This window comes from Carassius gibelio, chromosome A21 (assembly GCF_023724105.1).
Source record: "Carassius gibelio isolate Cgi1373 ecotype wild population from Czech Republic chromosome A21, carGib1.2-hapl.c, whole genome shotgun sequence".
Lineage (NCBI taxonomy): Eukaryota > Metazoa > Chordata > Actinopteri > Cypriniformes > Cyprinidae > Carassius > Carassius gibelio.
In genome coordinates, this window is record NC_068391.1 from 7,297,984 (window position 1) to 7,311,451 (window position 13,468).

Here is a 13,468-nt window from a genome sequence, read left to right on the forward strand (position 1 = left end):
ACCAAGAGTTTAAAAGCCTGTGTGTTCATGTGTGAACCAGTGTTTTTTTGCTGCCACTACTGACCATTACTCTTCTCGCCTACTGTATTTCACTAGAGTCATTTATGGCTGGTAGGGTGCAAATAAAACTTTGACAAACTGCGCAAAAACACTGGTGCCCACTAAATTCCTGGAAAGGCTGTCTTTGTTGGTATAACCTCTTTATTATTCATAAAAAGCATAGCCCATCCGCTATAAAATGTGAACATCGTTTTTTATTGGCTCTGCCCCGGGAGCTCAGTCTGCTGGTTTCATGACAACAATCTGTATTATAAAGCTCCTTTTACAGCAAAAAATGGCACATTAATAGTAAATAAAGTCTGTTAGAGGTGCTTGATATGAAAGCTTAGCAGTGACGGCTAAATAAAACAGCCTAGCCTAGTTTCAGCCTAGTAGCTAAATACTACATTAATGACTTAATAAAAACAAGATAGATTTTTAAACAATTGGAAGGTGGGCTAATCTATTAAGAGAGCTGAACCCACCATTAGTCCTTTACTTCCTGCATTACCCACAAGGCCTTGCAGTCCCTGTAGCACAAGAAAGAGCCATGAGAATCAATTTAAACTTTCTTTAACCTGTTAAATGTCACCCCGTCCCGTATACGGACGCCTACGTTGACTATACTATATTACAATCAAATTTAATCTAATCTTGACAAACTATATATCGTTGGAAAGGACTAAGACTCCCAAATATATATTATACCAATTTTTTTTGTTAAAAATTATGTAGGAAAAGTAATAGATCAATTTATGACAAGAGTGCACCCTCAGAAATCTACATTACAAAAGGAGCTTTGACCTTTGTTTAAAAAAAAGACTTCCTCGTTGCCTTTTTCCATATCACATTTTAGAAATCATCAGAAGTTATATATCACTTGAAAACATAAAATCTCAAAATTCATCCTTAAAAACCCATTTTAAAATCAGACATTAGGTTTGTATCATGCACATTCAAGTCTATCTTCAAAAACGTGAGTGACAGTTAACAGGTTAAAATCTAGAATTAGAATGTTTATTAATGTTTTTGCCTTATATCCTTTTATCTTATTATTGGAAATATATATATATATTTAATTGATGTAGAAATCCATCAAAGATTTCTTTTTGAAATTTTTTTTATATATATATATATATATATATATATATATTTTTTTTTTTTTTTTTTACATGGTTCATGGTATTAGAATATAGAATGGGAACCTGTGTACCAGGCATTCCTTCAGCTCCAACAGATCCAGATGGGCCAGGTAAACCCTGCAATAAACACCATCCCTACTGACATCATCAATATTCTACAAAAAGATTGACATTAGCCCCATTTTTGTGTATGAACACTTACAGTAAGTCCAGGCATGCCAGTGTGACCCCTCTGCCCTGTTCGACCCTGAAAATTAGTTTTCGAGACCTTATTAAAATCAATATCACACAGCACAGCTAGTTGAAAATATCTGTTTATAATATCTTAAAGCTTAGAACCATATTATATGACAATGTACCATGAAGTGTATTACCTTTAGGCCTCTAGGACCAGGCTTTCCAGAGAGGCCTTCGGGACCTTTGCTCCCCTTCAGTAAAATCAAGATTGACATTTCACATTGGAGAATATTACACTCAATTTGAGACACTACAAATCTTAATGCATGTAATACAGGTCAACCCTGACCTTTGGCCCCTCCTTTCCCACTTTGCCATATGGACCAGCTTCTCCATCCTCTCCCTGTGTGAGGATATTTAGTAAGTCTATTTTAGTACATTAGCAAAGCAAGTCTATTTTAGTTTATTAGTGAAGCAATATTAATGTAACTCATACCTGGATCCCTTGAGGTCCTGGCAGGCCTCTTATGCCTGGGAAACCAGGAAAGCCTGTTGGTCCCTGCTCACCTTGAATGCCCTGTACCCCTTGGGCTCCTCTAACACCCTGGGAGGAAAATACAATTCACAAGTGACATCTGTTATCATGAGGATAGCAACCCATTACATCAACTTGTGCTAAAATGTAGATAATATACAGTATATACTCTAAACTAATTCATAGTTGTATGTTTACTTTGTTTCCTTTAGGTCCATTGTCTCCCTGGTCTCCATCAGGTCCTCTGTTACCCTTAAAAGTCAGTAAAGCCATTAGATCCTAAATTAAACTCTGTATTCAAGACAGGTAAAAACAGAAATGGCATGAGCTTACTTTGATACCAGTAAAACCTTTTGGACCTTGTGTTCCTAATACACCCTAAAGAAAAATGAAGAAAAAACTAACTAATTAACCAGTACATGTGAGAAATAGGAAATAACACTGGTTAAATTTGAAGTTTACCAAAAAATTAAAAATAAAAAAAGGGGGAAAAACAACAACATTGGGGTTAGTTTTTTTTTGCTATGTGGTATGAACTAAAGTTGAATGTTCTCATTAGGAAAAAAAAAGTTTTAGACTGAATTTGGCTTTTACCATTAATCCTTCAAATCCTGGCTCCCCTCGGAGGCCCACTGGCCCTGCAGGTCCCTGTAAATGAACAGGGATATGAAGGTACAAAATCATTCAAAAGTTTGGGATCAGTAATTTTTTTTTTTTTTATTAATAATTTTATTCAGCAAGGATGCATTAAATTGATCAAGAGAGTATAAACATTTGTAATGTTACATAATCTTATGTAAGTTTTTTCTGTAAATAAATGCTTTAATAAACCATTATACATTAAATAATCTGGATATGAATAATGCATAATGGTTTCTAAAAATATATATACACACACACACATTTTTGGAAACCATTTTGTATATGAATTGAATACTGGAGTAATGGATACTTACAAATTCAACTTTGTATTAAATAGCAAAAAAGTAGTAATTGTAATAATAAGAGGCATCATTTGGGCATAAGAGACTTACTTCAAAAACATTTAAAAAAATCTTAATGACCACAAGCTTTTGAACACTATGCGTTCATATTCAATATCTTGTGATACTGAACAGCATGAAGTCTTAATATTTAATGAATAAGAAGATCAAAGCAATTTAAAGATAGATTCTTCACTCTGTAAGAAAAGAGTGCTTACAGGTTCTCCTTTGGGACCAGGTAAACCTTCCCGGCCTGACAGTCCCTAGTGGAAAAACATACGAATATAATAATATGGATCATGATCATGAAGTAAATTATTTGAGTCTGTCATGGTCTAGTTAGCATACATATATTAGTATGCAGATATAACCTCAAATGATCCAATCCCTGACTACCATCTCTTTATTCAAGCAGTTAGATTCATTATGGTGGGACAAATATTCACCTGTAGGCTCCGTGGTCCTGGAGGCCCGATCTGTCCCTCTAATCCCTGGGGACCCTAATGATGACATATAGGTTATGTAGGGGTCAACTTCATGATGTCCCAAATAATAAATACCATACCTGTGGCCCCAGAAAACCAACAGGTCCTGGAGGTCCAGGATCTCCCTAGAGAATAAAACAGAAATTATTGATATGTAACAACATCCTACAAACAGAGTGGAACAAATATGAGGATCACTTACACGAGAGCCATTAGGCCCCTGGGCACCAACCACACCTGTCCAGCCAGGAGCTCCCTGCAAATATTTAAATAAGATGAGTTATAATTTAATGCACAAATCATACACTACCATTCAGAAATTTGGGGGTTTGAAAGATGCATTTATTGTTCAATCCTTACAAAAATATGTAACACATTTTCAATAAAAATATTAAGCAGCACAAATAATTTCAACTTTGTTGAAATTGCTGCTGTTCTGCGTTACTTACTGGTGGACCTGGAAGACCTGGTAGTCCCTCCATCCCATCATCCCCCTGTAAACATTACCATTAACAGATAAATATCAACTGATGCCTTTAAAGTCCGCTTCAAATCAAATTATTCACTATTTATTTTGTTAGCACACACTGTTGGTCTTGAGGTGAACCATTAATCAGTGCAAGTTAATCCACCAAAAAAAATGGTTTGTCTTGATCATTTTTAATCAAAATCTGAACATTAAGCTTCCACTCTGGAATGGCATTTCTTCTCTGATGACATGAGTGGACCCCCTCCAACCATTAGTTTGCTGTGAGCAAGAGATGGAGGTGTGCTAAAATACCCCCCCCCCCCCACTATTCAGTATTCAATTTCAATTGGAAATACATCACAAAGTAAAGTAGGTAAAGTTCACATCGACTTTGATGCAGGGGCGATTCTAGGATTTTTTTTTTTTTTTTATGTGGTGGCACAGAGGGGACCAAGAACCAGTCAGGGTGGCTAATGGGAACCTACAATATGATATATTTTCGGTTGTTTCACACTTTTTTGTTATGTATGTAATAAATATAATATATATATATATATATATATATATATATATATATATAAAGTCAATACTTTAGACACGTCTTTAATGCGCAAATCAAATAAGTGTACACTTGTTTATTTGATAAATAAATGTTGAGCGTTTAATACTTTATAGTAATTTTGTTTTCACTTACATCTGGCCCTGGATGACCTTCAGGGCCCTCCATCCCTCTCATTCCTTGTGGACCCTGTAGAAGAATTCAAATAGAATCAGGCAACATGCTGAAAAGGGTTAATATTGTTATTAGGGATAATAAAACTGTAAATTTAAACAAAGCACCAGATGTAATTAAAGCATAAATAATTTGTATTGTGTTTATTCTGTTCATTAATGTTGCTGTAACTTACAGGAGGGCCGACAGGACCAGGAGAGCCAGGTGCTCCTTTGGAACCCTGTACATGTGAACTACAGGTTACATATTTTCATAAACACTTAGAATTATTATGCAGTTTTCCCAGTATCATGCAACTGTAGATTATAAAAAATGCATTAAAAAAATATAAATAAGTGCCTATTTAATGTAGTTCTTTGCCTGACCACTAGATGGCTATATGTATCTCAAAGAATGCCCCCTATACTGTAAACCTGAGTTGCCCGTATTTATTGACTATTGATTTAATCATTTAACTTACTTTCTCTCCGCCTTTTCCCATATCTCCACATGGACCCTCTGATCCAGCAATACCCTGCAACAAGAACAGTGTAACTCCTTAAGCAAAAATAAAATAAATAACAAAAAATTATAATAATTCATGCCTCATCATGGTATTTGATCTATATTATTTTAGTTACCGTCTTCACCATATCTATCTTACCTCCTCTCCTTTCTCTCCATGTGAGCCTGATTCTCCTTTATAGCCGAGAGGACCCTGTTTTTCAAAATGTACTGTTAAAATACCAACAGAAACAGAAAACATGACACAATAAAACACTTTCAGGCCAGGACGCTAAAATGAATTGCTTATCTACCTTCAAAACGTCCAATGTCACTGTAACATTTATAATAATACCACTTAACCTTTGGTCCTGGAATCCCCAGAGGCCCCTGAGGTCCACCTAACCCGTTTTCTCCATCCTTTCCAAAGACCCCTGCTCTGCCTATCACACCTTTTGGGCCACGGTCACCCTGCAAGAATAGCACACAGAAAAAAATTGATAAATAAATGAAAAAAAAAAAAAAGTTTGTTCATCATATTTGTTAAAATATCTAATCTGTGCATCAGGTGTTGCTACGTAAATGCAGCCAAAGAATCCAAGGATTGAGTTTTTATTAAAATGAGTTAATATTAATCAATCTATCCATCCATCCATCCATCCATCCATACATCTATCTATTTTCCTGCTCCTTCACATAGTGGTACATTAAATGCTATCAGAAGCTCATTTCAGCAGTGATTGACGAAATGCTTTTGAGAGGCATAGATGTGATATACTATTCACATTAAATCTTACAAACCGCAATAATCTTGCGATTAAATCTCAGCAGTGATAACTGTCTCCCTTTCACACACATTAAACCCCAACAAATTAACTGCCACTAATTTGAGGTGATATGATGTCTTGCTCTGATAAAAAAAGCAAATATTGGTCTATTTATGTATTACATTATTTACAGCGGTTATTACGAATATGATAACATTATCATTAAAGACACAACACAACATTTTGGTGCGCAGTTAGTAGGTTAATAGTACTACAAGAGCAATAGTGATGCCTTAGCAAGTATCACTAATAATAATTAAGCTTGCCTTCATAAGCATCACTAAAAATGACAGCATTGCACCATTTGATATATTACCATGTCTCCCAAACGTCCTGGACGTCCTTGTTCCCCTGGCTCCCCAGGTGGCCCCTTGTAGAGGAAGTTAAGAGAGAAAGAGAGAGAGAGAGATCATGATTTAGCAGAGCAGGTGTTGTCATCTTTGCTCAGGAAGTACTACATACTACATAACACAGGTGTTGCTGAGCCTCATCAAAATTGTATTAAACCTCACTTGCGGCCCAGGTTTCCCCATCTCTCCTTCTGGACCAGGTGACCCTTGCGCTCTCTACAAGCTCACGGAAAACAGAACAAAGTCAGGGATATTACGTGTTCAGAAACATAACAAATTTCACAAATATGTGTTGCATACTTACAGGCCAACCTGCACGGAGAAGCTGGATGAACGGAGTTTGCTGGAGGAGAGAGTGAGAGAAAGATATAATTAACTGAGCATCATGACTATCCATGTTTATCACATTATTAAAATTACAGCCGATATTAAAGCTTTATCTGATACTGTATTAAGTTAAACTTCCGCACTGTTAAAAGTTTATTAGTATAAAACTGCTCTATTTGTCATAAGGAAGGGATCACTTGTTGTCACACAATCAGATAACAACTCTTTTGAAAAGTCATGACTTTCACAGATACAGCCATATGCATGTAGACAGATTTTTTTTAGTCTCTTATATGCCATAAATGCTGTATTTTAGAAGACTGTCAGAAGCTACAAACGTTTGAAATGCATCTTGAATCTTGATTGGTAGAGCTGCACAATGTTGGAAAAAATGGCATTCTGATATTTAGTTTTTCTGCAATATATACTGTGATGTGAAAAATTACAGGAAATTTCTCCAGGTTACCTGAATAGCTATATTTGGAAAGAATCAAGCATTCTAGAAGGGAGTGGAGTTGCATGGAAAATAAAATGATTTTAAAAAGCTGAAAAATTGCCTAACTTTGAAGACTTTTTTTTGGAATGCAACACATTTCCATAGGGTTAAACAATTTGGGGGAAAGTGAAATGCTGATTGTTCATACTTGGGCAAGAACCAACTCAAACCCATTTTACCAACCATAATCTGAACAGAGTTTTAAAAACATATTAAGAAGAATTTTTCCACTCAAGTTTTTATAGGCCACATTCCCACTGTTTTTTACCCATTCAATATGATTATTATTTTTTATATACTTTTATTTTACTACACTAACTACATCTTACATTTTCAAAATTTAAACCATCAAGCTTTTATTTTCATAGCTCACATGAATTATTTTTTCATTTATATTTACTTATTTAATTTGACTATTGCATTATGGCCTATCATGTCTTTATAATGACTTTGTTTCAATATATTGTGCAGCCCTACTGATTGGGGTCAGGAGAACTCAAAACCAACCTAATTATATACAGAGCTTCCTTGTGCCGATTCATAGATTAGTCATTCAGACTAACCACCAATTAGTCTCTAATCAAAATGTGTGTTTCTGTCATTTCTGGTCTCTTATTGAAGCTTTGCTTTCTGTTACTCTGAGGAGTCATTTTAATAAAGGCAAATGCCATAACTGTGCTATTCTGGTCTTATTAAAGGCTTAATGATCCATGCTCATCCAACCAGACTCTAGACTTAAAAGCTGCCGTGTAAACTACCTAAGGCATTCACAAAGACAGCATGCTGCACACTGGACACATATCCCAAAGTGAGTTACAAGGTCACAGGCTGCTTTTAATTCAACCATGCTGGCGAGGTTTCGTTTATCAGAGCAGATGCGTTCATACCAAGCTGGAAACTGACATGGATGGTGAGACTGACGGGCTGAGGTGACCTTGTTCTGGGTTTGAGTAAAGGGAATATCGCCCCTTCAGTTACATGAACAACTTATGACATCATGCAGCACTAAGAGTAGAAAAGTCGTTGCCCTCTGCTGGATGTACAGTGAGGGATGGTTCAAAGACTGTAGACAAGAGAGAATTCCTTCCTCTCTTTCTCTGAGGGTATCATTATTCAATCTCGGCTCATCTGAGCCATTATACAAGATACAGCTGTGCACTGACAGTCACTTTAAAGGGATGAGGGATAAAGTTTCATTTTTGTAGACAGGGAGACCACAGACAGGGATGGAGCATGGAGAATGGAGAAACTGAAAAAAAGAGAAATCTTACCTGAAATGCAGCCCATTCCTCAGGTGTGTTTCCCCACAGGTAGAATGTGGGCAGCCCAGGTGGCCCAGGAGGTCCTGGGACTCCACGGTGACCTGGACGGCCCTTAAGCCCAATGGAGCCCTAAACAAAATCACAACAATAAGGAAGACTGCATCACACACACACACACACACACACACACACTGTTGGCATTTGGACTTCTGTTTGGAGATTGAACACATAAGAGCAGTCTTAACTGAAGTGACAAAGGTCATAGAAGGACCCAAGGGTCAGCCGGTCATGACCACAGGCACGTGAACTTTACATGAACTTCGGCTTGCCTTCGTTCACCATGACAGTGCAGACACTGAGAGATTCACACTGAATGCTCTTGTCCATTTCTCACTAAAAAACATTCTGATTATCATACCTTATGACCCTTGGCTCCTGGATAGCCATCACTCCCAGGACATCCCTAGAAGGAGTAAGTAAAAGTAAAAGGCACAATAAAAACCTTAAACATACAAAGCCACAGAGCGTGACCAAATTAAACATAACTTTCATTTTGAACAGTTTGTGACAAGCTTTTTGTCATCTGAGCTGAACAATTGATTAAGCTTTAAAAAAATTAAATATTAGAACACAATTTATATACTAATGTAGTATTCATAATAAAATAAATAAATAAATAAAATTATATTTCAAGTTTTTATTGAGTCTAAGTTTTAGTAGTTTGGTTGTGCTTTTTTATGTTTAGCTTTTAGTAATTTATCGCAGTCTTATCTGAGCTTATTAAAGCTTAATTAGTTACCATTTCTAATTTTTTTAGCTTAAGTTTTTGGTCTCACATTTATATTTTTTTCAGCTTTATTTCAGTTAACAGAAACCATTTTTAATCATTTCTGTTTTAGGTAACAATAACAACACTGCACCACAGTTACAGTTTTAGACTTACGAGTTATATAAAAACATATAAATGCTTAGCTTTTAAACAGAACAGGCTTTAACTCCTTGGAATGATAAAGTCAGTTCCTTATTCAACATATGACGAAATGCTTGACCCCCACCCAGACAGAAATGCAGGGTAACAGAGTCAGGAAGAGCAGTATCTCCTTAATGTTTTCAGCTAACCCTTCATGATGCATTTTGATTGGGTGAGGCAGATGAGTCGCTCCTCCTACAGTCAATTATTGAGAGCCACATGAATCATTCCAAGGCGGGAAGTGAGATATATGCAGTATGTTGTGCAGCTTAAACAGCTGAAATATACATATACAACATTAAAAGACTGAAAATCGCTTCTTTCATTTTTTTCCTCTTGTGCTTTCTGCATCAGACTGATTTTGCAGATTGTGGCAGACGTTTCCTATTTCATTTATTGTGTAAAAATCCACACGTCTTGTTTTACTTATGTTAGTCTATATGTGATGTATCCACTACAGCAATTCATTTCAGCCATTGTGTCCATTTTTTTCTGATGGAGACTGGTTTCAAATAATAATTTTTTGTTAACAGAATGTGACATGAGACCAGAACTTTCTGCAATTTATATATATATATATAAAGAATATATATATAGAATTTTCATTTTCAAGTTTATCTAATATTTGCATTTCATTTCAGTTTTTTTTTTGCATGAGTTTTTAAATCAGATTTAGTTTTAGCAAATAATTAACAATAACAACACTGATATTATCCAGAGTGAGAAAAAGGGCTGTCAAAATCACTTTGGACCCCTCACATCCAGCACACTCTTTGAACTGTTGCCATCTGGTCGACGCTACAGAGCACTGAGCACTAGAACGACCAGACACAGGACCAGTTTCTTCCCTCAGGCAATCCATCTTATGAACAGCTGATAATAACGGCGAACACACTACACCTTATATTTATATACACATACACTTTATTTATCTAACACACATACTTAGTATACACTTAAATTTTGCACATAAATTACATGTACATACATAACTGCATTTTGTAATATACCTGCCTACAATTGTCATTTGTATATTGTCATTCACTATCTACTTATTTGTATTTTTTATTCTTTTATTATGTGTTTTATGTTCTGTCTCTGCCATTCTGGGGAAGTCGTGGCCTAATGGTTAAAGGGTTGGACTCCCAATCGAAGGGTTGTGGGTTCTAGTCTCGGGCCGGACGGAATTGTGGGTGGGGGGAGTGCATGTACAGTTCTCTCTCCACCTTCAATACCACGACTTAGGTGCCCTTGAGCAAGGCATCGAACCCCCAACTGCTCCCCGGGCGCCGCAGCATAAATGGCTGCCCACTGCTCCCAATGTGTGTGTGTGTGTGTGTTCACTGCTCTGTGTGTGTGCATTTCGGATGGGTTAAATGCAGAGCACAAATTCTGAGTATGGGTCACCATACTTGGCTGAATGTCACTTCACCTTCACCTGTTGTACTGCGGAGCTTCTGTTACGAAAACAAATTCCTCGTATGTGTAAACATACCTGGCATACCTGGCAATAAAGCTCATTCTGATTCTGATATATACTTAAATTATACTCACAGGCTCACTCTTTGAATGCGATACATATTCCCATCATATTCCGCACAAGATCTCCATGCCTTTCTGTAAATATAACGGTACCTGGGTGCTCCTCAGATCCCCAGCCAGGTCCTACAGGGATATCTGGAGTTTTGAATGTTTTTCTTCCACTTCCTTTTGAGATGCCCTCCCAAGTAGTTGTTCTCACAGGAGCCTGAGTGGTGACCCCCAAATCCTCTTTTAACAAGTAGGATTCTTGATCCTCAGGACTGGAGCTGGTTTTCAGGTGAATTTCACAACTAGGTTCAATACTTCCGGTAGGTTTCTCGGGTATCTGAACATCCAGGTTGATAATTATGGTATCCACTAGTTTCTTTGGTGAAGGTTTGCCTGTTTTGTGCTTGTCAGTGGTGAAGTTTTCATCTAGACGTTTAGATTCTGGTTTCCCATCCCGACTGCCTGTTGAGTCAGTTGGGAATGTTTTGGAAGGTCTTTCACCATTTTTAGATAAGATGTTTTGGTCTACCAGGTCTGTATCCTCATCCACCTCAAACACATCACCTCGCTCCACAAGGCCAGGACGTTTGGATCCAGTAGGAAGAGTACCATCTCCACGTATAATCCCTCGTCTATGGAGACCCTATTAACAAAAAAAAAAATTACTTCATGTGTACCAAGAATTGAGTGTAAGCTATTATTCAATTCTGTTTGTTATTTTTCTTTTACATCTGGGAGCTTTATGTTTACTTTAATATGTTTAACGAAGATCACTTCATTATAACGTCTAATTAATTGTGAGAATGTTTATGCGATATGATTAAAGCTGTAATCTCCATTTTTACATATGCTAACAGATGTTAAGGTAAATACAAGAGTGCAATTATTTCAGGTGGCTAAACAACAATAATTGAATCTATTAAGCATCTTGTAGGAATCAGCAATGATCTACTGTAATCTGACCTCATTTAAAGATCAGATGAAGAGTTACAACATGAGTGTGAAAGTGTGAGTCAAAACAGTGACAGTGACACAAAACACACATGCAAATAAGATGCAATGTCACACGCACACACACACACGCACACACACACACACACACACACAAACACACACACACAAAACCTGGGTAAAATCAGACCCCCTTGCCCTAATACTATCACTAACAATGGCTTTTTCTGTAGCCATGGCCTGATAAAGTGGTACTTGATATCCACCTGGCTATGAAGGGCTGTCGTCCAGCTTATCTTCCTGCTGTTGGTCTGAGATCCATCTAATAGCCTGCTAAAGTGGGTCTGAACACACAGACAGTCACACAGCAAAGAGCATCTTCCACCCAGGCTCTAGTTTTAACACCATTTGGCCACCAGGAGGCTTCTTGTTACAAGGACCAACATGAAAATATCTGTAACGTTACTGCTGCAGGGCAACAACAAAAAAAACCTTCTTATAATAGCTCATTTCTGAAAGGTACAAAATTGCATCTACTGTCTGGATCTGTAATACTGTATGCAAGTGGAAAGTCAAAAAAAAAAAAATAGTGTTCGAGTGCACACACATTTTGAAGTCTATATGAAAAAGCTGATTTGACTTGAAGACAGCGACTATCTGTAAATCTATCACAGAGACACAGGTATTTATATGGGCAACAACAAACAAGCCATATCTTGCACTTAAACTGATTTAAATACAGCTTCCCATAAAATGTTTTTCATAGTGCGATGTCCTAGATCAACAGATTTAAACTAAACACATTTAAAAAAAAGACGGCTAGGTGCAAAAAACTAAATTAAGTAAGAAAACACCAATCACATCTGTCGAAATAACTGAATTAATTTTCCGTCTCATGCATTATGTTATTTTGGTCTTGTCATAAAACTGTTGCAAAAGTTGTTGTTTTTCTGTCACTGAGGGTTTTTAAATACAATGTCAGACTGGGAATTCAATTTAGCTCTGTGCGTTACAATAATATGAAAATAAAAAAAATCCTATAAAGAACAATGGTTATCATACAGTATACTAAAATAAGCATCACAAAAATAAAACTGAGGGAAAAATGAGAGAAGTGGTGCAAAAAATTTACTACAAAATGTAAAATACTGCACAACCAAAAAATGTCAAATATAGTAAAAAAAAAATAAAAAAATCGAACCCCCAACCTTACACTTGATTACGCACTGCTCTACCAATTAAGCTACAGGAACACTAATTGAGCTACACACACATTACTTGTTTTTCAACACTGATATGTATATACATACTAGAATCCATAAAAAACCTAATAAAATTTGAGCTTCATAAACTATTGGATTAGTGTGCACCACCAAACCCAAGTTGATGCATGATTTGTAAGAACAATTTTCCCAAACAAACACATTTGGGAAGAGTTGCCAGATGAACCCATACCTTTGGAATGTGATTCCTCTGACCTTGTACTCCAAATTTCATTAAATCCAACAGAAAACATCCTAGCAAACACATCCAGATCCTCACACTCACATTTACTCATACATACAACACCTGCAACAAAAATGCAGTGAAACTCACAGTCAAGATTAGTCAAATACTAGCACACCCCCAAACTCTTAATCCACCCACATACTGTACACAAAGATTACACACACACACACACACATTTCATCTACTTCACAGAATGAGAC

The 13,468-nt window shown here is 36.6% G+C and overlaps 1 pseudogene; it reads right to left on the reverse strand.

The window, feature by feature from the left end:
• The window catches only part of LOC127942277 (collagen alpha-1(I) chain-like), a 52,748-nt pseudogene that overhangs the window by 11,288 nt on the left and 27,992 nt on the right, over nt 1-13,468 (reverse strand).